Here is a 26,070-nt window from a genome sequence, read left to right as displayed (position 1 = left end):
GCGGAGGTAGCAATATTCCTCTGGCAATCAGGGGGTTCATGTCTTCCCGTACCTGGAAGACTGGCTGATAAGAAGTCGATCCATGTTGCAGGTGGTGTCCTGCATAAGCATAATTCAAAACACCTTCTACATGTTGGGCCTCCTGATCAACTCAAACGAGTCAGACCTGTATCCAGTACAGAAAATAAAATTTGTTGGAATGGTCCTGGACTCAACAATTGCCAGGGCCTTACTACCACAGGCAAGGTTTTGTGCATGACAAAGCCTCATTCTGGACTTAAAGTCTTATCTTCGCTCCATGGTGAGAAACAGTTTAAGGTGGCTGGGGCATATGGCAGCATGTGATCATATACTCCAGACTGCATTTCAGATTCCTTCAAGGCTGGTTGACAGAGGTGTATTCTCCATGGAAGCACCACATAGATATGTCAGTGTGCGTACTGAGTCAGATCTTATTCTCCCTAGATTGGTGGATAGACCTGACCAGTGCCTACAAGGGAGTGCCTTTCACCCCACCTCAATGATCTCTTACCTTTGTCATGGATGCATCAGAGCTGGGGTTCGGGGTTCACATGGGACACTTGCAGAAGCAGGGTCTCTGGCTTCCCTCAGATCTCAGCCTGGACATAAACATCAGGGAGTTGTGGGCTATCTGATTAGCTTGCATGGCATTTCTTCCTCACTTTAGGGGAAGGGGTGAATTGAAGTCATTCATCATAGAAAGGGTCTTAAGGGAACTATACAGTCAAACACTTCTGCCTGATGAAAGCCCCAGTACTGAGCTGGAACTGTCATCCAGTGAGAACTAAGGTTCCATCAGGCTGAAGGTTTCTATCTTCCACTACAAATGACAATTAGATGAAAAAGAAAGAGCATCACTGCCATGTGGACCCTGCAACCAGCATGTTGGAGAACTTGGTGTAGGAAACTCTGTCACATGCAGTAATTAGGATGGAATCCCAAACAAACGTATAAGGACTCAGTCAGTCACAGAGCAGGGTTCACTACAGCCCTATACTTGTGGTAATTTTCCAAGTCTATGTGTCCACAGCAGTGGGGAGCAGGATGTTCCCAGAGTAGATAAAAGTGCTGCTCAGGACTGGAATCTGGTGCTCATTTACATACATACAACACCCCATAAGCTGCTACACTACCTAAATCTCACCATTTATTTATTTTCTCCCATTCATTCCCAGGGCTGACACTTCCCTTGAATCGGCCAATCTAAGACACAAGTAACTTATGCTTATATAGTTATATATCAGCCAGAAACTTATATATCAGTCAGAAAAGGTCTCTGAAATCAGACCTTCGCAGGCTATAAGTATCTAGGCTGCTGTTGTGTAACAAAGCCAAAATGGCACCACAAAACATGAGAGAGGGTGTTCTAGTTACAGAATAAGAGGTGACTGTGATGGGATTTACAAACCCCACACTGGACAACAAGGGGTTAAGGAACTGCTTTGGGATCAGCCAGCTCGACCCTGTCACAGCTGCATGCATTGGCTGGAGGAGGAGTTAAAGGGAAGCAGAACAGTTTCCTTCTGGGCAGACCAGGGAAGAGGACAGATCTTCAACCCTCAGCTCCTGGAGGAAAGAGCAGAAGGAAGGCAGGATCTACCCTGACAGCCACTGCCTGAAGGTCCCGTCCTGAGGGAGAATAGGGCCTTATCTTGATACACCCTGAGTCATTCTCCTCTCTGACTTACTAACTCTGTTTATTTGTGTTAACTTCCTTGCTTTTTGTTTACAGACTACCCCAGAAGGGGAGAGACTTTGAAGTGACCTGGCTGAAGGGCAATTCACAGGAATAGGCAGGGCACTGCAGAGGCGGAGCAGCCAGTGGCAGCAGACCCCAGTGGAGAGAGAGCTACCACACCATGTCTGGCCATAAGGAGGTGCCAGTGGTAAGCCAACCCTTTCACAGATCAATATTAATATAATTACAGCTGTTGCCTATAAGGAAATCACATGATCTGAAACGTAGCCTATGTTTTAACCCAATGCAGTCATTTAGAGTGTGCTTAGTGCTAGTTATACTCACTGGCTGAAATTTCAAAATAAGAGAGATTCAGTTGGGTCTTTGGTCCTCTTGGCGTTTTGTTAAACTTTGAAAACCCCCTTTAGGTTGCGTCTATGTCTAATTTTTCCACTTACTTCTGCATTAAAAGTGAGAGAATGCCATCTTCTGCACCTGGAAGCCAGACTTAGGGAATGAAAAGCGAGACAACTTGGAGAATACTCCCACCTCCTTCAGTAATCCTCCTTACAATGAACTCATCAGATTCAGTCTGAGGTGGGAAAGGAAATGTTCCGATTGCTTAAAGCAACAGTTTAGCTACCCTGAGTGACCACACTGCACCTTTAATGAGGGGATGTTGTCCGGCTGGCCCAGGGAAAGGGAATGGGGCTCTATGGATGGAGCAGGGAGGTCAGAAGCTGCTGCAAAAGGGGGGAATTGGTCAGCGTGATGACACTAACTCATCCTCTGGGACCAGAAGGGAGGAAGGGCTGAAAAGGGGCAAGCCTGTGTGGGAGAAGCCCTTTTCCATAAAGCAGGCAAGGCTGCACCCATCCTTCCTCCCCTTTAGGAGGCAAAATACCAGGTTTGGTCAGGACCTGCTTTGGGCATGGTGCTAGCCAACCCTTTTGGGGAGTGCTGGGAAGGAATTTTTCCCTCACCACCAGATTGGCTTAGGTGGAGTAGGGGGGTTCGGGAAGGGCTTTGTTATGGTGAGTAGGGAAGGGTGTTAGGCTATGATGTTACAACTCATTATGTAAGTGTGGGGTGGATGTCCAGTGCAGGTACTCCTTAAGGAAGGTTTACAGTGAGCAGATAAATGGCTTGGTAAAGGACTTACAAAGGAGGTGTTGGTTAAAGGAATGGAACGGGGAGAGCATTCGGGGCTCCTATGAATGGTGCAGCAGGAAGCCAACACCCGTTTCTAGTAGCCCACCTTAACCCTCATTCAAGGGGGGAGGGATGGTAAGGTCCCAGCAATGGGCTGGCTGGGAGACCTGATGGAAAAAGAGGGAAGGCTGGCGGAAGTCCCCCTGGGTAGTTATTGAATGAACATGGGGTTACCTGAACTCTACAGTTTATCTGTGGGGTAGTCCCAGACATCTAATAGTATAGTTGCAGTCTGATGAAAACCATATCCAGTGTCTCCTGTCCTTCTTTTGGAATAGTCGGACAATAGGAGAGCTCCATTCCCTGGCTGCAACCAACATTTCAGTGTTTTGCCAGAGGAATCAAATTCAGTCTGGCTCCTAGAGGCTTGGCAAGGTCTCCCAGAGAATGGAGTTCTTCAGTGCTGAGCCCAACAGAACTGTCAGCTGCCCCACCGCCTCTTGATATCAGGATCTTTAAAATCACTTGCAGGTTTTTGAGGTTTTTTTGCCATGTCCCCAGTGCAACAACATTTTATGCTTAGTATTGACTGAAAATCCATTTCAGAGCATAACTTGGCTTCTGTAATGAAGGTCAGTCTGTTCCAAATCTACTCTCTGGACAGAACCAACCCCTCTTGCTTGCTTCTAGATTTTCCAGACCATCTTTTAAATTAGTAATTGTGGCAAGATTTGGGATTTGGGAATCTGTGGTAGTAGACACATACTATTTCCCTCCAGATAATAAATTTGAAAATTAGAATAATATTTATTATTTACATGTATTTAAACATATGATAAACTGTGCAAAAAGAAAATAAGAGCACTGAATGAAAACACTATTAAGGGCCGTCAATATATGAATGTTGCAGAACTATTATTTCCTGCTGACAAAGTCCCATTAACACAACTTTTAAGTAAATTTTAATTTTCCTTAATTATTTACCTGAGCACCCTTCTAAAAATATCTCAGAAGCACCACCTATTCCCAAATGTCCAAGATGCCTGGAACATAATGGATTCTGAGCTCCACATTAGATTTACTAGAGTAAACTATACAGAAGTTGCCTATAAATGCTCAGCCACATAGAATAAAGATCCACCTCCAAAGCAGAACTCCAGAAAGTAATTTACCTTAGGTTCACATTTTTAATGCTAAATTTAAAAAAGGGGGCAGAAAAAGGTAGATTCTGATTGCAGTTTCAGTTGTACAAATCCAGAGCAAGTCCATTTAAGCCACTGGAGGTTTTTTGGAATTATACTTGTGCTACTGAGATCAGAATTGGGACCCAAGCTTGCTCTTTTAATTAAATTGAGCTTCATATATTTTAAATCTGCAGCCAGTTAGCATGACCAAACCTTAACACATTAATAAAACGGAGGCACTTCAAATGGTAGACCTTACAGTTATGTAATATTCTGTAGAATTATAAGGGATATGTTTCTACTTTTAATTACATATAACACCTTTAATGAATAAAGGGCATTGTGAAAACAAATAAGAACAGTTTTCTGTGCTACCAGATTTATTATTCACGAGCCATCTTGGTTAAACAATCAATTGCAGGAAAATGTCCACTGCTTAGCTGTATCATTGCTTAGCAGCAATCATTACAATATTTTGGATTTATTAAACTACTCTGAATTGATGTATTAAACTAATATCTGTGCAGAGAATGCCAATTAGCAAGTGGTCAGAAATGCTTTTCCCGCTTTCAGCTGGCCAACAGATGGATTTCATTCACCATCACACTGCACCATTCTGATTCTGACCAGTGAATGGACCCTGTATCTTTTTCTCTTTGATAAACACTTTACCTCAATTATCTCTGCCTTTGTTACTTCTAAGAGGGAATTTTGCAACACATTCAGCTTGAATCTAATGAAGGCCGCCAGAAAAATCCAGTTAGTGTATGGTTTCAGAGTAACAGCCGTGTTAGTCTGTATTCGCAAAAAGAAAAGGAGTACTTGTGGCACCTTAGAGACTAACCAATTTATTTGAGCACGAGCTTTTGTGAGCTACAGCTCACTTCATCGGATCCGTAGCTCACGAAAGCTCGTGCTCAAATAAATTGGTTAGTCTCTAAGGTGCCACAAGTACTCCTTTTCTTTCAGCAACAAAAAGTTTGCCAGGTATTTTTTTTAGGATTCCCTAAACATACCATTTTCTCTCCAACACTGCAAGAAACTGTGCTTCACTGACTTCCTATGGGATGTGAAAAAAGCAACACATTTGCATTTTAGATTACTTTTCTTGGGCCAAATCTTGACATTCTTAATCAGTTTTTACTCAGGCAAAATTCACATTGAAATCACGGAATAATGCCTGACTTAAAGATATCAGGATTTTTCCCCTTAGATTTAAAATCTAAAATTTGAAATCCACATTTCAGGTTATTTTCCCATATGTTTAGGGAAAGTGCAATAAAAGTTATCCTGATTTTTCTCCATCTCCTCATCATTTAAAGCAAAAAGGTGAGGCTATATTTTGGCACATAAATTGAGTTTTTAATACTTGGGATGCTTTTTCAAAGCTATACAAGAACAAAAGACAGCAACAATAATTGGTGCTTATCCTTCTCACACATCCTAATAAAATGTAATGCCTGCTCCTGCTTCCATTGAAAATCAGTGGGAATTTTATAATTTACATAAGTGGAAACAGTAGCAGGAGCAAACCCTGAGTGTGAATCAGTAGTGACAGATACATATAGACACCCATTGACTCCAGTGGGCTTTTGATAAGACCTTTAGGTTTTGGATACATCCAAACCTGAAACTTCAAGTGAAAGAAGGGACTCATGGAGTCCCAAATCGATGTGTTCTGTACAGCTTAATTTTTATTAAAGTTACAGGGGTCGCCATATTAAAGTCAGCATATTCCTGAGGTGGTACTTAAAATACAGAAACATTTGCCTTGACAGTGTCTCAAATAAAATTATGTGGTAAGTGTAGGTTAATATTGACTTGAATATGGTGACCACTGTCCGAGGGCTTGGAAAAGCCCCCATGGCACATTGGAAGCAGATTTCTAAGGGGTATTTCAGAGACTGGTGTTAGGTCTGGTCTTAAATTTAAGTTTATCTTAATTATTTAATTATTTTATTTAATTAACTTCCTTAGGCACCGTTGAAAATCCCAGCATATAATGTCATTCTTTGCTAGACCTTTCATTTGTAATTGAAACCCAAATACAACTTAACTCACTGTTCCTTTTCTTTATATAAACTATAAAATGCCCTATTTCATAATATATTATTTAGATTTGACTGGTTACATTTAATTGTTCCTTGTAATTTACATCTGTGAAATAAATCTTAAAAGAAAACTCAATGAGGAGCGGTATTGTTGACAAAATGCTTGTGAAGAATAAGATGTTTGGAGTCAAATGTTATCTGCTAATGGACAAGACTTGGGTTCAACAATGTAACTCTATCTTAGGTAAATAAACCTTTATGGAAACCCGCATCCAGAAAAGGCAAATGAGATGCTTCAGCTTCCTTTTGCTGTGGAAGGTCTTGTTTTTATAATGCACTTTAGTGGCAAGACTAGATGTGAAAGAGAATCTAAAAACACTCAGAGATTGCATTTGATTGAGATTCCCCTAATTATATTTTGGTTACTGACTATCCTAGCATTTTTCATGGTAGAAAATATTATTCCAGTGATGAAAAATGGCAGAAACTTAGAAAAGAAATGATATTTTTTCCCCATCTGGTATAATACTTTTAAACAGGTAAAGGTTTAAACGTATTTCTTGTATTTTTATTATTTTTTATTAAGGTTTTGATTTATTTTTACTTTTTAATACAACTATCACAAATGAAAAAAATGAAAAATATAAATGTAAAATTACCATCTGTAACATATAGTTTAGCTGTAACTTATATACGCAATAGCAATGTTAATAATCTTAAACTATAAAATCAAAATTCAACTATAAAATCAAATACATCAATATTTTACATCTATTCGGGGGAACACAGACAAGGCAGGGAGGAGAAGTGTGAAAGCAGAAGGGAAAAGAAGGAGGGGAGGGAGGAAGAGTCAAGGGGGAGGAGGAAGGGGAAGAAACAAGGAGACCTGGACTGGTCTGTGGGCTCTCAGGTAGTCTTTAGACCAGTGTTTCCAGAACTGAAACCCAGATTTCTTCAAACTCCTGTTGTTGATCCCTGTGACAGAAGCTGACCCTTCTTTGGCTGCTAGGTCACAATTCTATCATTCTACTCTGTGCATTGATTTACTTTTCCATCTCCGTAAAATAATTTATTGTGTGATCACGGCAGCTCTCAGAAACCATGAATGCTATGCTGATGAGTCCCAGATTCTCAGGTAACTACCCTAACATGTAGTTCTCGACTGATGTTTGAGCTAAAGCCCCAAATCATTTTAATTCTAGTGTCAGCTCCTTTCCACAGATGTTTAGTCAGAGGACATTGCCACATGTGCACAAGTGTACCCTCATCTTTACCAAAGCACCGTGTATCGAAAGGAAGAGATTTAATGTTATGACATTCTAAATAAAATTTTTGTTGAATTAAATGTGAACATAGATCTATAAAAGCATGTTTTGCATTGTGTAATAAAACTGACCCTTGTGGAATCTTTAAAGGCCAGCTCTTTATCCCCGGTTTCAATAATATCTTCAAGACTAAAGGAGTCATTTTTCATCAAAGGCATATGTGGATGACATAGATCAGGGGAGTTTGTGGACCATTTCCACTACACCTTGTATTTCAGGGGCATCAGGTAGTCACAGGGTGTCCAGTCCAAAGTGACAGGTCAATAAACGTTTCAGCTATATATGCTGCAATATCATTGCACTCTCCACTTGCAGCCCCAGAGCACCTGCACTGTGCTGAATTAGCCAGGCATGGCTATAGCATCTCCTGCTCCTTTCTCTCAAGCAGCAGCTGTGCTCAGGGAATGCTGTACAGCACCTCAGCCTGGTGGCTGCTGCTGCTGCATAGTGCCCATGGGACCACCAGCCTTGCTCTTCCCTGAGCCTTCAGGAGACATATCTAAAGCCTGGCAAGCAGAGGGAGCAGTGAGCCAGCCAGTCCTTCTCCCTCTGAAGGAGAAGGTATGCAGACAGGACTGCTGAGCTCACTCCCAGAAGAGCAGCAGTTGCCTCCCTACCCCAGCCCTATGGCCCTTGTCTTTTCCCACGATCCAGCTCAGGAAGGAGAAATGTGTAGGGTTGCCATGGCTCTGATTTTCAAAAGTCCAGTTGGAAAGGGGATCTGACAGTGTCTGGTCAGTAGTACTGATTGGACACCAAAAGTCCAGTTACCTGAGTAACCATCCGCAATTGGCTTCCATTCCACCGCTAGGAGGGCGGGAAGAGCAGCTGCTGCTGGAACTGGAGGAGCACTCAGTAACTCTCTTGGCCTCTGGCACCCGGGGGTGGGGAGGGATCCTGAAGCATGTGGCGGTTGAGGAGTAGGGCCAGTAGCCTGGCTCACTGCCTGGGCCCCCTTCTCAGACTCCTTTGTGCCCTTCCCTGGGGTGCCACTCCCCATCCTGCCCCAGTCACTCACCGCTGGAACGCAGCTCTCCCTTGAATGTCCTGTCCCAGTCACCCCTCCACCCCTAGAGCCCTCTCAGTGTCCAGTTCTCACAAATTAGAAAGTTGTGTGCTGGGGTGGGGAGTGGGCAAGCCACTGAGAGGATCTCAGGCCCCCTATAGAAGGGAAAGGTCAGGTGGGAGAACTTCTGTGAGGGCCCATCCCCCAACAGCTATAGGGATCAGTGGATGAACTACTGAAGAGCTCTAGCCCTAGTGGAAGGAGTAGCCATTTGGGGAGACACATCTTAAGGGTTCCCAGCCCTCAGCCCCAGAGATAGTGGCCGGGGGAGCAAGATACAGAAGAACAACTGAAGGGAGTCCAGGAGGAGGAATGACTAGAAGAAGTGGCTTGGGGGGCTTGGAGAGCTCTAGCCCAAGCAGTAACTTTAGAGGTTGGGGCGCCCCCCACTCCTCAAATTACCTGCTTTAAACCCTAAATAGAACTGCTACAACTATTTATTCTATAGCCTGAGTGGCAACTGTCTGCATTGTGAATCATAAGGTCCTAAATTCTTTACCTCATCAGACATATGCTGCTAACTGCTGATGGTATGCAGCTGTGGGTTTGTTATATTGTGCATACCAAGCAGTAATTAAAACTGGCATAGTTACAAAATAGTGTCAATAAATATGTTTGACACAATGACAGCAGCAACCATGTAACATCAGACACTCAATGAATCCAGTGCAGAACTATTAATCTGGTGAACAAACCTCTTTCGGCTCACTTGGGAATGTGTTTGAACTCACCACTAGTCTCCAGGGGAGGTTTGAGATGAAATACTGTACAAGCCTGAAAGATGCCAATAGATAACTTAGTTGTTACCATCTGAGGCTGCAATTTGGTGAACCCTGGACTGAAATCTTGATTGATTTATCCATTAACTTTATTTGAGCTTTCCTGAGGCTTGTGAGAATAGAGTCCAGCTATGTCCTAGATACTTTCACAGTTCAGTTAAAAACCAATTGCTTAGGCAAAGTAGTACAATAAGTGCTGTAAATGGGGCTAGCTGTTTTAACTGAACACAGCTTTTATTATTGTTTGCCATCTCTCTCTCATACTCACACTCACTTACTTTAGACATACTCTTATGTGTTTTCCCCTACTCATACCAAGGTCACACTGCTCTGCTTGCTCTCAGAGGTCCATGATTTCTCTGGACCGAGTCTGGATGCTTCATTAAGAGCAGTACAATTGTGTATTACTGTATTGCCAACCTCAAGGGTTTATAAATTATGATTCAGGATCTTCCCTCCCCACTCCAAAAAATCAAGAGATTTACTTAAAAATTGTAAGATTTTTAAATGATAAAATTGGGGTTCTTTTGTTTGCCTTTGAGCTTTTGTTACGCCCAGATCATGTTTTCAGATTGTTCTCCACAATGAGGAGAGCTATAAACTTTTTGTGTTCTTGTGTGTGTGTTTCTGCTGAAAGCTGAAATTCTCATGCAATGATCATGACTTCGATTTATGTAAAAAAGCAAAACAAAACAGATATTACCAGGCTTGTGGATAAAATCACAACAGTTGGTGATACTAGTATTACATTTGTTTCTGGAATGAAATGCTCATCACCTTTTTAAAAATGTTGTTGGTTATTCTTATCTTCCTTGGTGAAGGTAACTGTTCTATAAATATTTTAAGCTTCATTCCCCACTATATAAAATTAATGAGCTGACCTGGTGAAATCCTCCTTCCTTTCAGGCCATTTCAAGTTGGGGATTGCCAGAGCACAGTAATACTCCAGCCACACTCCTTTTTATCCTCAACATGTCTTATGCAGAGGTGGTTCAGGGGTGGATGACTGGGAACTGGCTATGCTAGCTGGCCATGCCAGCTGGGGAATTCTCAGATGATAATACCCAACAGGTTTCTGGACCCATTGTGCCCTATTGATTCAGGTCTTGCAAAGACCCTAGTGGAACCTGAAGTTGCTCTCCCCTGTCAAACTCCCTGAGGGAATATGGTGGTAGAAATACCGCCTCATCCTGGGGCATACAACTGTCTTCCTGTGCCATTGAATATGAATCTGGACCAATGTCCGAAAACTAATCATTTAAAAATTATTTTGAAACACACTCAGAATGCTCTGGGCTCACCGACATTCCTCATATACTGTTTTGAGCTGAAACTGCTTGAGTACTTAATCCAATTTAGTCTCATTTCAGGGTGCATCTGATGATGGGTGCTGTCATGCAGTTCTTACTCACTCACTGGAGTAAGCACTAAGCATAGGAGTTTCAGCAACTTTGAACCCCCAAATGGCATTTTTCAGGTGTTGCACATCTACAGTATAGGTAACAATCCCATAAAGACAGAGCGGGTCATGAGCAGTCTCCTCTACTATTTGGATGTGTACAGATAAGCATGTTCATAGATGTTCAGGGTCTTTGATCCATCTACTACAAATATTTGCAGGGCAGTCAAGCTAACACAACTTTGTTCCCAACAAATTTTTAAACTGAAAAATTGAAAAAATTGTGAATACTTTGATACTAGTGAATATAGTGGATAAAATGTATAATTAATCACCATTAAATATTTATTTACTAGCGGATAATTTAAAATTGAATCTTCATGAACTATTTAAGGTAAGAAAAAATCGAATCTGAGGTTACACTATAATAATCATAAAAAGCCCCTCAAACTAAAACATATTTAGCTGTTTAGAGGCAGATAATCCATTCTTAGTCCAATGCACAAATTTGATTTACAGTGCATTTCAAAATATTTATCTTTTTTTAGGGTTTCCATCACTGCCTAAGCCAATAACCTGCTGTGTTTGAAAATGTCTGGGCAGTAATTGTCATTGTTTGCAAAGCTATTTTGGAAAATAGTGAGCGTCATGGCATTTTGTAAAGTAAAGGAATGCAATTACCAACATTGTATACATAATCCAAGTGACCTTCTGGCTTCAGAAGCTCAAACCCATAGAAAAAAAGTTTAACAACAGCAAAATGTTTGTTTAATTTTTCTTCTGTAGTTGGTCAGTGGTAGGTGGCTTATGTTATAGCCAATTTGGCAAAAAGACCATTAGTTTAACAATTCCTTATAAGTACATAACAATGTTGAAATAAACATACAAGGAAGAGTATGATTTCTCTGGATGGATATTCTGACCCATTTTCATAAGTACTTGAGAAAGGACTGCAGATATCTGGGTGATAGCTGGGTGCTCCTGTGATGCATCCATAATGAGACAAACCTTTTTTTTTTTTAAGGTAGCAGAAAGGCTTATTTACTTTAGTTGTAGTTTGAAAACTTATTAAAGTTTACAACAACAAGGAGGATTTTGAAGTCTGGATCATGTATACAGTTTACTAGTTAGTGAACATATAGAGGGCTGAGATTTCATGGATACTCTGAGTTACTGGCAGGCTGAGACATAGGTACTGGGACTAGGGATGCTGTTGCACTGCTGGCTTGAAGTGGTTTCCATTATATACAGGGTTTACAGGTTGGTTCAAGGCTCTCCAACACCCTTAGGCTGAGATCCTTCCCAAACTAAGTATTTTTTCTTGTGCTCTTACCCTTTTGCTTAAGATCTTTCTGCACATACTGCATTGTTATATCCTGCATATAATTTTCTGGGGAAAAAAGATTAAAAGAATCTGTTGGAATTGCAGCCCAACAAAAACCCGAGCACAAGGGGCAGCATGTCTGTCTCTGAAATGTAGTGTTACAGATAATCAAGAACAAGCTTTAAAAGCCGCAGACATATTTTTAGACTAATGGAAATGTTCATAAAATGTTGAATGAAAAGCAATAATATTGGGAGAGAAAGCTTTTGGAATGATATCACCATGGCATAATGAATATGTTACTACACCTTAGTGACAGCATGAAAATAGCTAATGTGCTCTCTTATTTTGCTCTTCTCTACCTCTGTTCTTCAGTGTATCTTGGAACACTTTGCAAACATGAAGTTCCACCCTCAAAAGTTATCTGAATGTTATATCCATTTTACAAATGGGCAAATTAAGGCACCGAAAAGTTAGTGACAGATCCAGTGATAAGACACAGGAATCCTGAGTGTGTTACCTTACTCTGCCTGCTAAACAACAGTTCCTTCATGCCGTAGTGTTTTTGGAAGGGCAATATAGGAATGATTTTATATCACAACTTACTTGTTACATCCTTTTTGAAAATTAGCCACTAGAATTCATGTAAGCCATAAAACTCATGGAATAAAGTGCTCCCTGGAAGCAAATATCATCATTTGCATGTCATGTCATTTATTTTTTCTCCTCAGGCTGATAATACTCACATTTCAAGTCTGCATTCAATGTATATTATAGGCAGAGCTGGTAGCATTGCCTATTAGGCTATGTCTACACTACAGCTCTTACAGCAGCATAATTGTACCACTGCAGCTGTGCCACTGTAAGGTCTCTCGTGTACCTGCTCTATGCCAACAGGAGAAAGCTCTCCCATAAGCATAATTAAACCACCCCCAACAAATGGCAGAAGCTATGTCGCCGGGAGAGTGTCATAAAGTATATAGTATATGAGACCTTATCTTTGTACCTTATCCTTTAGCTCATTAATAGCCTCTCCATTATTAAAGAGCTGTTTGATTTCTACTATGCTGAATTTGCTTTATAGTATTTTGCTACTTTTCATATTGTTCTTTCTAAAAGCAGTAGTGAAAGATGAGGTATCAGCTTCTTCTTGGGTCAGAGAAACCTCATGCTAGAGAAGCAAACTCAATACTCTGATCTGATCAGTGTGATTTTGAAATGCCCATATCTGAAACCATCACTCAGTGTACACATTAATCCAAACTCCATCCGGTGGTAATAATTCTCTCCGTATTTCCATCATTTGTGGTGATGGTGCTGAATCAGGAAGAGGATCTGTGATAAGATGAATCTAAGCTTGCATAAGTAGGATACTATGGTCTATAATGAGCTGTTTGGCAAATTAGAACCATGACAGAAATAAAAAAGGTGCAAAATGGAGGCTGCTTTCTGTTTCCAATTATTGTTTTATCTCTGCTTTACTCCTCCTAGTTACCCCAGTGTTTTCATAGCTGTCAGCCGTTACTGTTCAGGATTGGGAGGATAAATGTGAAACTTAACTAATTACAAATATCTTGTTTCAAGTTGTGTTATAATCCTCTGCATAGAGACCAACAGCAGTCAGAGACTTTTGAAAGCAATGTTCTCTTTTAACTATTTGGCTGTATAGTTTATTTAACAAAAATCTATACAACTTTGTAGTTGTGGCGGCAGAGGTTAAACTTCCTTTGCAAAAAACAAATGTTTAAAATTCAGTGAACGTTGACATGGAAACCCACCTGACTCTTTGTTTAGTATCTTGGGGGGAAATAAAACCTCAAATGAGCAATTGTTGTTGGAGAAGGGAATGCTTGCAAACAGCAGGACCTTGAAGCAGCAGGTAATGGTTGGCCTAGGAAGTCAGTGGCTTGGCTTACAGTATTTACTTAACTGGTTGGATCAGCAGGCTACACATAGAAAAGAGTCAAGAGGGAGAAAAATAAAAAATGAAAACAAAATAAAAGATAAGGTTTGGCTTGATTTAAATTTTCTACCTCAAGCCATGGTAGAAAAAAAGTATGGTTCTGCTGGATAATTCCTGATGACAATGCTTTGGTAGAAACCTGAGTTATCTAACTGACAGAAAAGGTTGCTATTTAGGAATATTTTTAATAGCAGCTGTGTGGGCTCATTTGCTGCCCAGGGCCGTGAAGGTTTTGAATGTTAGACAAGGTGAAATGTTTCCACCATCTATCATGAAGAAAGCCTTTACCTTGCAAAGTAAGATCTGTCTGAATAAGGAACACACTGCCTTCTAGCTCTGGCTTGGAGCTGCGTGAGAGATAATGGGGCATAATGCAAACACTTTAGGTGAAGGGTAGGGGTAGCAGTATGCTATTACAAGTATGAAGGAGTATAAAAAAAAAACTCCACCCAAAGAATATTTCTTGGATATATTTCTCTGCTCGGTACATAGGCCCCCTCCGGCTACGCCCAGGCCCCACCTCCACTTCACCCCTTCCCCCAAGGCCCCACCCCCACCCTGCTTCTTCCCACCCTCGCTCTGCTCCCACCCTGCCTCTTCCCTGCCTCTTCCCACCCCTACCCCGCCTCTTCTCTACCCAGTACTGCCCCCTCCCCCAAGCGTGCTACACCCTCTCTCCTCCCCTTCCTCCCCAGTGTCTCCTGACACTGCAAAAGAGCTGATTTGCTGCAGGCAGGAGGTGCAGGGAGGGAGGAGGAGGTGCTGATCAGTGGGGCCCACTGATGGGCAGGAGGCGCTGGGGGGAGGGAGAGGTTCTGATAGGGGGGCTGCCGATGGGTGCTCAGCACCCACCATTTTTTCCCATGGATGCTCCAGCCCCGAAGTACCCATGGAGCTGGTGCTTATGGCTGGGTAGTTCATACATGCAAGTAGTCTCAACTGATGGCAATAGTCTATTTTTCATTGTTACTTTACCTTGAACCAGCAGGAACTTATTGGATTCTCATGGAGGTGTACAGAGTGGTACATCACTATGCTATATATCTTGGAATTTGGATATCTAGAAGTAGTAGTAGTATTTCAGACCTGTAGGACAGAGTGGTTCTTTATATAATACACAGATGGCTTTGCTGATATTGCCCTTTTCGGAGAAGCGTCCATTTAAGTATTTGTGAAAATACAGTAGTCCAAATTTTCAACTAGCCACCTGCCTTTTTAAATATATGTTTCCTTCCTATGCCTTTAGAAGGAAGACAGCCCAATGTCAAACATGCACATACATTTGGAACCGAGGGAGGGAAGAAAAGGGCAGGAAGCCAGTACAGCATCTCTAACCAGGTGTTGGCCTGCATGCTATCAAGTGACACCTGCTGATAAAACAGTCGTATGATTGTGAGCAATTACAAAAGCATGTACTATAGTCAGGGCCGTCTCTAGGCACCGGCAAAACAAGCAGGTGCTTGGGGCGGCACGTTTCTAGGGGCGGCATTCCAGCGCTGGCCATGCCACCCCTAGAAATGTGCCCCCGCCGCTCCAGCTCGCCTCCGCCTGCTCCCCTGAGCGCACTGCCACTGCTCCGCTTCTCCCCACTCCCTCCCAGGCTTGCCGTGCACCAAACACCTGTTTCGCGCGGCAAGCCTGGGAGGGAGGGAGGAGAAGCCGAGCGGCAGTGCACTCGGGGGAGGCGGCGGTGGTGGAGCGGAGGTGAGCTGGGGCGGGGAGCGGTTCCTCTACCCCCGCTTACTTCCTGTGCACCCCCCCACCCTTGCTCCCCTCTGCTCCGTCTGCTCCCCTGAATGCGCTGCCTCTCCCTCGCCTGAGAGGGAGCGGGGAGAAGCGGAGCAGCGGCATGTTCAGGGGAGCAGGCGGAGTGGAGGTGAGCTAGGGCAGAGGGTTGTGGGGGGGAGCTGCAGGAAGCAATGGGGGGGAATGTGTGGCATGCCTGGGGGAGGAGGCGGGGCCAGGGATTTGGAGAAGGGGTTGGGAAGGGGTGGAGCCGGGGGCGGGGGGGGCACAAAAAATAGCTGGGGCGGCCAAAATTTTTTTTGCTTGGGGCAGCAAAAATCCTAGAGCCAGCCCTTACTATAGTTAAAATAAGACATGACAATAACCATGTCTCTTAAGTAATAGACACTTACATTTGAGTTTAATAACCTGGGAGAACTAATGATCTCACCTGTACTGGTAACAGAAGAATTCAGACATTCATATTAACTTTGTTTCCAGTCAGTCTCCAGGTTACTATGTATTAAGCATATCTAATGTTAACACAGAGCTCAAGTTTAAAATACACCTGTACCTGTAGACTCTTCAGCAGTGTGCAGCATAGAAACAAGTCCGATTGCTGTTCATAAAGTAGCATTCCATACCTCTGGATGAGTTTACAATGAGCCCAGAAAACTTTGTAAATAAAGGCTGTAAGAAATTCCATAAAATGCAGTTCTTACAATTTGACATAAAAATACCATTTCTAAAAAAATCACCCAAACTTGAAAATGTACCATATGTTGTACAGGCTTACTCCATGATTATACACTGGCATTAGGGTGACCTGATGTCCCTATTTTATAGGGACAGTTCCAGTATTTGAGGCCTTTTCTTATATTGGTGCCCATTACCCCCAACCCTCTGTGCCGATTTTTCACACTCGCTGTCTGGTCACCCTAACTGGCATAGCAAATTTGAATTGTGTGAAAGATGAACTATTATTTAGAAAGGGTCTCAGGAGAAGAGAATCTGACTTGACATAATCAAAAAGTCAAACGTTCATCCTAGTAGAGAATGAGGATGTCTGTACTGAATGGTTTGTTACGGGCTATCAGGGCTAGATTTAGGGGCAATTCAAAACTACTGGCTGCATGAGGCAAGGAAAGGGGCAAACACAAATGTGAGTATTCTGTGGGGCTTCTCTGGCTTACAAAACAGTGAATACCTTTATATGTGAAACAGATGATGACACTAGTGCTGCTTAAGTACCTCAGAAGCAGAGTGCTAGGTTTCTAGCTTCCTATTGTAACCCCCAAGGAGATTACCTAGATTCTTGGGCTAGGGCTCTGTGTGCTGGTAGCTCAGGGAGAAGCACACCGTCCCTAGTAGGGAGGGGGAGACAAGGTAGACTCAGAGTCTGCTCAGCAACCAATAGGGAGTGAGATGCCCTTCCCAGGGAGTTCAGAAGAGAGGAGAAGCCATTTTGGAGCAGTCTGGAACCAGCCAGAGAAAAGGAGTGGCTGACTGGGGAGCTGGGTGAGTCCCAGGTCTGCATGCAGGGTTCCCCTTGAGAACTGGCCTTTGGGGACATGAAAATAAGATCTCTCAGCTTGAGCCTTTCCTGCTCTAAGGTGACTGCCATTTTGCAGAGCTTTGTTGGAAAAAACTTCTCCCAGCCAGGCTGAGTTAGTCCTCCAGCTATGAGATCAGTCACCACATGGCCATATCTGCTCTGGCTGCTAGTCCCGGGCTGCTGCCTGCTCTAAGTGTGTGTGAGCGCTGTGGTGGGAGACTAAAGTTTGGCTTTCAGTATAGTTTTGTAATCTTCACATGAGCCCTTCACCCCTTTGCGGCAAGGGGAAATCCTGGCACCAGAAGCAGCCTGTCTCCTGCAAAAGGAGGATGCCTGCCAGCAATGGTTGTCAGCCCTCTGCAGTGACTGAGGAGTCCAGAGTCATCTCTGAACCTGAGGATCTGTTGTGGAGTTGTGAGTCACTATGTTTAGTTATCTAGACAGGGAAATTGTTTGGGAGACCCTTACTCCCTGAACTGTGACCTCAAGTCAGGGGGTAAGGGTTTGGGAATTTTGTTACCTGCTGCCTATTAAATCTGTGGATGGAGGGATTTATCACCTTATCCCACTTGTGAGTCTCTTGGGTGTACTGAACCCCATAAGCCACATTGCTAACCGCTGTACAGACGATATTGTGGTCACAGGTTATCAAGGGCTCCTACAAAGTACGTGTACCAACAGGACACTAATTTGATGTATGTGTATCAGATCACGTGACTGGGGAAATTCATAGGTATTACCAGTAAGGCTAAGATTTAGTCATGGTTATTTTTAGTAAAAGTCATGCACAGATCATGGGCAAATAAACAAAAATTCACGGCTTATGACCAGTCCATGACTTTTACTATAAACACCTATGACTAAGTCTTAGCAGCCCCAGGGCGCTGATGCAGTGGGGAGTGGGGCCCTGGGGCCAGCTGCCCCGGGTTGCCAAGCAGTGCCTGGTCCGTCTGCCCTGAGACTGCTACTTGGGTGGTCCCCAGGGCCAGCCGCACACTGGCTGCTGCTGGGGCGGTCTCCCAGGGCTAGCTGCCTGGAGCCGCTGGGCAGTGACTGGTGCGGCTGCCCCTGGGGCAGCTCCACTGTGGCCAGTGCTGCTGGTTGTGGGGCCACCTGAGCGGCTGGTTGGGTGGGTGCTGGCAGCTCCAGCAGCTGTTGGTGTGGCTGGGAATTTCATGGAGGCTGCGGAAAGTCACGGAATCTGTGACTTCTGTGATCTCTGACAAATTCGCAGCCTTAATTATCAGCATGGGCACTGGTGACCCTGTTATGTGATATGTATCTCCTGTTTAACATAATTACTGTTCTAAATATATTGTATGTGTTTGTGTTATTTCTAGGACATGTCCAACTATCTGGCTAGTAAGTGGGGGTTACCCTAAGATTAGAATTTTTTTCCCCTGCTGCCCTGGTGACGCTGCCAGGAAGGTGCAAGGGGGGTGGAGGCACCTCCAAACAAATTCATAGGGGAAAAAAAAGTTACACCCTGCTGAGTCATTGGTGGGATCCAGAACAACCCAGGCCTGTCCATCAAAACTCATAAGGAGATTGGTGCCAAAGGAGGTAACTAGGTGGATAGGGGGAACTACACTATGTTTGCTTTGCATGTTAATAATGACCCTACCTACAAATGTAACATGGCAATAATGTATATATGCTACTATTAATCACTTGGATATTGCTTTTCATCTTAAAAAGTGTGTACTAATATTAACCTAAGTAATTAAAACTTCCTGTCTTAGATGCACCCTGGAGCATTGATAATCTGGTCATATAAATGAGAGCACCTTAAAACACTGAGATTGGTTTGGGTTCTTTTTCAAGTTACACAGCTTACCAAAAATTGTCCATCAATTTCCATTCTACATTATGCATATGGAATTCTACTTTTGCTTACCATGGGAGCTAGTCACATAATCGGGTCTATCCCTTTTAAGCAATACAAAGGTGAGTGCCTTCAAATTTAGTTCCTCTAGAACAGTTGTGATGCCCGATTGTTACTTGACTGGAAAGTGGTGGTGGTTAAATCTGATCTGTCCTGTTTTATTTAGCAAATTAAATAGCAGATTTTTAAGAACTTCTTTTCAAACAAATGCAAATGTAACGTTAATATGAACACCTGATGTATCACACATTTTCATTTTTTGCTGATTCTGCTGATGATTTAGTACAAAAATAGGTAAGAATGCAGTGATGCTGACAGTTAGGTATCACACAGTGTTAATACTCTTAGTTTGGCAGTGAATTACAATGTTCTAAAGAAAATTATATTGTGTCAGAATTCCGCACGCTTTTCTGTGACAATCCTGTCTTCTGTTCTGCAGCACACCATATCAGGTATATGAATACAAGGGTCTTTAGAAGAGATATGGCAGATTCAAAGGGGCCATTTAAGATAAAATCTTTAACAGTTTTTAAAAATAACTTAGTTATCTGGAACATCAGTAATATTTTAAGATAAATAAAAATGAAAGACTTGAAATGCAAGTTTAATTGCATTGTTTGTTTGTGGATTGTTTAATTTTTTGCATTTTACTCTTTACAGACAATGAAACTAGACTATTTACTTTTAGTTTAATTTATAATTGAAATGGACCTGAACAAAAACACCAGTCGCAAACATCCCCCAAATTGGATTGGGGACAGAATCCAGATCCAGACCTGGAGTTTACACCTACAAAGTTTACTCAAAATCTGGATCCAGATTCCATTACAAATTTTGTGACTTTGCAATTGTCAGTCTATAATCAATTTCACCTTCTAGTTCTTGCATTGGCAAAATGATGCTGCCTTTGGGCTAACAACAATGCCTTAAATACAACATGTGTTTTAATTGTAGTTTCACCTGCCCCCCAACAACAAACTCCTCCTTTGTTGACAGGGCCAGTTTGATCAGGGTGGATTTAGAGGAGGAGGTGTCAATTCCAGGAGAGGCAAAACTGCTTTTGTAATGAGCCAGCCACTCCCAGTCCCTATTCAAGCCCCAATTAATGGTGTTAAATTTGCAAATGAATTCTAGTTCTGCGGTTTCTCTTTGAAGTCTGTTTCTGATGGTTTTTGTTCAAGTATAGCTACTTTCAAATCTGTTATAGAATGTCCAGGGAGATTGAAGTGTTCTCCCACTGGCTTTTGTATGTTACCATTCCTGAAGTCTGATTTGTATCCATTTATTCTTTTCTGTAGGAACTGTCCAGTTTGGCCAGTGTACATGGCAGAGGGGCATTGCTGGCACATGATGGCATATATCACATTAGCAGACGTGCAGGTGAATGAGCCTCTGATGGTGTGGCTGATGTGGTTGGTCCTCTGATGGTGTCGCTAGAGTAGATATGGGGACAGAGTAGGCAACGAGGTTTGCTACAGGGATTGGTTCCTGGCTTAGTGTTTCTGTGGTGTGGTGTGTAGTTGCTGATGAGTATTTCCTTCAGGTCTGTAAGCGAGGAGTGGCCTGCCTCCCAAGGTCTGGGAGAGTGAGGGATTGTTTTCCAGGACGGGTTGTAGATCGTTGATGATGTGCTGGAGAGGTTTTAGCTTGGGGCTGTAAGTGATGGTCAGATTTTCCTTGTTGGGCCTATCCTGTAGTAGGTGATTTCTGAGTACCCGTCTCACTCTGTCAGTCTGTTTCCTCACTTTCCCAGGTGGGTATTGTAGTTTTAAGAATGCTTGATAAAGATCTTATAGGTATTTGTCTCTGTCTGAGGGATTGGAGCAAATTTGGTTGTATCGTAGAGCTTGGCTGTAGACAGTGGATTGTGTGATGTGTCCTAGATGGAAGCTGGAGGCACTACTGTAGGTAAGTGTAGCGGTCAGTAGGTTTCCGGTATAGGCTTTCTTCTGGCAACTAATGGAAGTTACTAGATTGCAGGTCCTGATTCTCATGGGAGACTTCAATCACCCTGATATCTGCTGGGAGAGCAATACAGCGGTGCACAGACAAACCAGGAAGTTTTTGGAAAGTGTAGGGGACAAATTCCTGGTGCAAGTGCTGGAGGAACCAACTAGGGGCAGAGCTCTTCTTGACCTGCTGCTCACAAACAAGGAAGAATTAGTAGGGGAAGCAAAAGTGGATGGGAACGTGGGAGGCAGTGACCATGAGATGGTCAAGTTCAGGATCCTGACACAAGGAAGAAAGGAAAGCAGCAAAATATGGACCCTGGACTTCAGAAAAGCAGACCTTGACTCCCTCAGGGAGCTGATGGGCAGGAATCCCTGGGAGAATAACACGAGGGGGAAAGGAGTCCAGGAGAGTTGGCTGTATTTTAAAGAAGACTTATTGAGGTTACAGGGACAAACCATCCCGATGTGTAGAACGAATAATAAATATGGTACACGACAAGCTTGGCTTAACAATGAAATCCTTGCTGATCTTAAACACAAAAAAGAAGCTTACAAGAAGTGGAAGATTGGACAAATGACCAGGGAGGAGTATAAAAATATTGCTCAGGCATGCAGGAATGAAATCAGGAAGGCCAAATCACACTTGGAATTGCAGCTAGCAAGGGATGTTGAGGTAACAAGAAGGGTTTCTTCAGGTATGTTAGCAACAAGAAGAAAGTCAAGAAAAGTGTGGACCCCTTACTGAATGAGGGAGGCAACCTAGTGACAGAGGATGTAGAAAAGCTAATGTACTCAATGCTTTTTTTTGCCTCTGTCTTCACGAACAAGGTCAGCTCCCAGACTACTGCACTGGGCAGCACAGCATGTGGGGGGCGTGACCAGACCTCTGTGAAGAAAGTGGTGGTTTGGGACTATTTAGAAAAGCTGGACGAGCACAAGTCCATGGAGCCGGATGCGCTTCATCCGAGAGTGCTAAAGGAGTTGGCAGATGTGATTGCAGAGCCATTGGCCATTATCTTTGAAAACTCATGGCGATCGAGGGATGTCCCGGATGACTGGAAAAAGGCTAATGTAGTGCCCATCTTTAAAAAAGGGAAGGAGGAGGATCTGGGGAACTACAGGCCAGTCAGCCTCACCTCAGTCCCTGGAAAAATCATGGAACAGGTCCTCAAGGAATCAATGCTGAAGCCCTTAGAGGAGAGGAAAGTGATCAGGAACAGTCAGCATGGATTCACAAAGAGCAAGTGATGCCTGACTAATCTAATTGCCTTCTATGATGAGATCACTGGCTCTGTGGATGAGGGGAAAGCAGTGGACGTGTTGTTCCTTGACTTTAGCAAAGCTTTTGACACGGTCTCCCACAGTATTCTTGCCAGCAAGTTAAAGAAGTATGGGCTGGATAAATGGACTATAAGGTGGATAGAAAGCTGGCTAGATTGTCGGGCTCAACGGGTAGTGATCAATGGCTCCATGTCTAGTTGGCAGCCAGTATCAAGCAGAGTGCCCCAAGGATCGGTCCTGGGGCCAGTTTTGTTCAATATCTTCATTAATGATCTGGAGGATGGCGTGGACTGCACCCTCAGCAAGTTTGCAGACGACACTAAACTGGGAGGGGTGGTTGTTAAGATACAGAGGGACCTAGACAAATTAGAGGATTGGGCCAAAAGAAATCTGATAAGGTTCAACAAGGACAAGTGCACAGTCCTGCACTTAGGACAGAAGAATCTCTTATACTGCTACAGACTAGGGACCGAATGGCTAGGCAGCAGTTCTGCAGAAAAGGACCTAGGGGTTACAGTGGACGAGAAGCTGGATATGAGTCAACAGTGTGCCCTTGTTGCCAAGAAGGCCAATGGCATTTTGGGCTGTATAAGTAGGAGCATTGCCAGCAGATCGAGGGACGTGTTCGTTCCCCTCTATTCGACATTGGTGAGGCCTCATCTGGAGTACTGTGTCCAGTTTTGGGCCCCACACTACAAGAAGGATGTGGAAAAATTGGAAAGCATCCTGCAAAGGGCAACAAAAATGATTAGGGGACTAGGGCACATGACTTATGAGGAGAAGCTGAGGAAACTGGGATTCTTTAGTCTGTGGAAGAGAAGAATGAGGGGGGGATTTGACAGCTGCTTTCAGCTACCTGAAAGGGGGTTCCAAAGAGGATGGATCTAGACTGTTCTCAGTGGTAGCAGATACAGAATAAGGAGTAATGGTCTCAAGTTGCAGTGGGGAAGTTTAGGCTGGATATTAGGACAAACGTTTTCACTAGGAGGGTGGTGAAGCACTGGAATGCGTTACCTAGGGAGGTGGTGGAATCTCCTTCCTTAGAGGTTTTTAAGGTCAGGCTTGACAAAGCCCTGGCTGGGATGATTTAGTTGGGGATTGGCCCTGCTTTGTGCAGGGGGTTGGACTAGATGACCTCCTGAGGTCCCTTCCAACCCTGATATTCTTTGATTCTATGGTGTTTGTGACCATCACTTATTTGAACAGTTGTGTCCAGAAAGTTGATCTCTTGTGTGGACTCGTCCAGGCTGTGGTTGATGGTGGGGTGTAAATTGTTGAAATCCAGATGGAATTCTTCAAGGGCCTCCTTCCCATGGGACCACATGATAAAGATGTCATCAATGTTGTGCAAGTAGAGGAGGGACGCTAGGGGATGAGTACTGAGGAAGTGTTGTTCTAAGTCAGCCATAAAAATGTTGGCATACTGTGGGGCCATGCGGGTACCCATAGCAGTGCCACTGACTTGAAGGTATAAGTTATCCCAAATCAGACTACAAAGAGAAATAGCAGAACTAAAATTCATTTGCAAATTTAACACCATTAATTTGGGCTTGAATAGGGACTGGGAGTGGCTGGCTCATTACAAAAGCAGCTTTGCCTCTCCTGCAGTTGACACCTCCTCATCTATTATTGGGAGTAAACTACATCCACCCTGATCGAATTGGCCCTGTCAGCACGGTTCTCCACTTGTGAGGTAACTTCCTTCTCTTCTTGTGCCAGTGTATTTATGTCTACATTTCACTCCATGCATCTGAAGAAGTGTGGTTTTTACCCACGAAAGCTTATGCTCAAATAAATCTGTTAGTCTTTAAGGTGCCACTGGACTCCTTGTTTTTGTGGATACAGACTAACAAGGCAACCCCCGATACATGAATATAAACAGTTCTGCAGTATTTACAGGCTGTTATATCCTTTCTTAGCCAAGCTGTACTGTACATATTTAGATCTTCTATCAGAAGCTGAGCCCTCTTACTGCCCACCCATTTTGTTGCACTTTACTCCCTGTAGTGTGTCAGTATTTTTCTGGTATCAGGTTGCCCAACATTGAGACAGTATTCCAGGTGCAGTCAAACCAGAGGCCTACTTCCAAGTCCTTATTGTGCTATTTCTAGTTATTACAGCCCAAAACGATATTGACTTTCTATAACAGTGTCATATTGCAAACTCATTTCTAATTTGTTGTATTCTTATCCCCTCTCACTCTATTTCAACATTACTAGTTTGCCTTCTTTCTTCCTCCCACTGACGATTTAATGCTTTGGTTTATTTTTCACCAGATGTATTAACTTCTATTTGTCCAAGCTGAATCTCATTTTGTTATTTTCTGCCCATATTTTTTCTCTGTGAACCTTTATTTTTCTGTTTTCACTAGTACTGGCATTACTTTCAGATTTCACCAGTGTTCTGCTTATGCCTTTATAGGTCTTTAATGAAGATACGAAATATGATGGACCTACCACAGATCCCTGTGTAAACCACGAGGCATCAAACTTAATAGTCTGGCATTGATCCCAATCCTTTCTTTGTAGTCCTTCAGCTGTTTTTCAGTTCATGTGACAGTGTTCCTTTCCAAGCCAGTTGGAAATAATTTTGAGATAAAGCTTTCACAAGGCACTGTATCCAATGCTTTACTAGAATTCCAATCTATTTCATCTACTCCTTTCCCTTCAGCAACAAATTTTTGTAATTATATTTTTTAAAAATCCAAAAAACACAAAGAAAGCAGTCCAATTTACATGAAAAGACCTGTTCTTCGTAAAACCATATTTCTCATATTCAGAGGAGGGCAGACGATAATGCACCCATCTTTAATGCCCATCACCATGACATTTGACTAGTAGGCAAAGATATGCTGGAAATTTTTATTTTATATTGAAGTAAGATGTAAAGTAAGAAATATGGCAGGACTATTATTTATTAGAACTATACTTACATTTCTTTACTCTTCTGGGATTCCCCAGATTTCCATGACTTTTCACAAATGATCAGTTACAGGTTTTTTATTGTTGTTATGATATCACCTATAGGCCTAAACTGAGAGCAGGGCCTTGTTGTGCTAGGCACTGTACGAATGAATTCTAACAGCCAGTCCCTTCCCTGAAGATCTTGGTGTTTAAATAGACAAAACAGACTTAAGAGTCTAAGGGAAGGGTAAGAGTGGGTAGGGAAACAAACAGAAGTGAAGTGAGGTGTCCAGGTCAGCAGCAGAGTTAAGAATAGAATTCTGGTCTTTTGACTTCCAGTACCATGGATGATTACATTACAGAGCCTTGCCTGACCCATGAACAAAAGTAACATGGATTTATAAAGAATAGATCTTTTCATGCAAATTGTACTGCTTTATTTTTGTTTCTTTTTTTTAAATAGAATTACAAAATATGCACCTGCGGGGAAAGCAGAGGATGAAACAGACTGGGATTCTAGCAAAGCTCTGGTTATATTGGTGTCGTGCTATTCAGTTTGGAAGAAGTATGCTGGCTTACATGAGCGGAGGATCTGACTGTAAATTCATTTGCTAGTTCCGTAAATATCCAACTGGAGTGGCTGATTTCAAAATGTGATATACTAGTATGCTTTTCCAAGTATTTAATAGCTACTTTTACATGGTCTTCCTCACTTAATTTATGTATAATCTTATGTTCTTTAGTCTTGTTTAAGGGATGGGACGATGTTTCTGCAAACTATTAACATATCTCTTTTTAGTGTGCAGAGCTTTTTCTATCATTGTCGT

At 42.8% G+C, this 26,070-nt stretch overlaps 1 long non-coding RNA gene across 1 annotated transcript; it reads left to right on the top strand.

Annotated features, from left to right (window-relative positions):
• Positions 1–1,551: 1,551 nt before the first annotated feature.
• Positions 1,552–25,826, top strand: LOC140912038 (uncharacterized). The gene is made up of 3 exons (XR_012159209.1): positions 1,552–1,642; positions 1,754–1,907; positions 25,707–25,826. It is a non-coding gene; the product is annotated as an uncharacterized lncRNA (long non-coding RNA).
• Positions 25,827–26,070: the final 244 nt, after the last annotated feature.

This window comes from Lepidochelys kempii, chromosome 5, assembly GCF_965140265.1.
Source record: "Lepidochelys kempii isolate rLepKem1 chromosome 5, rLepKem1.hap2, whole genome shotgun sequence".
Classification (NCBI taxonomy): domain Eukaryota; kingdom Metazoa; phylum Chordata; order Testudines; family Cheloniidae; genus Lepidochelys; species Lepidochelys kempii.
Note: the sequence above shows the minus strand (reverse complement) of the source record. Positions and strands in the feature narration are given on the sequence as shown.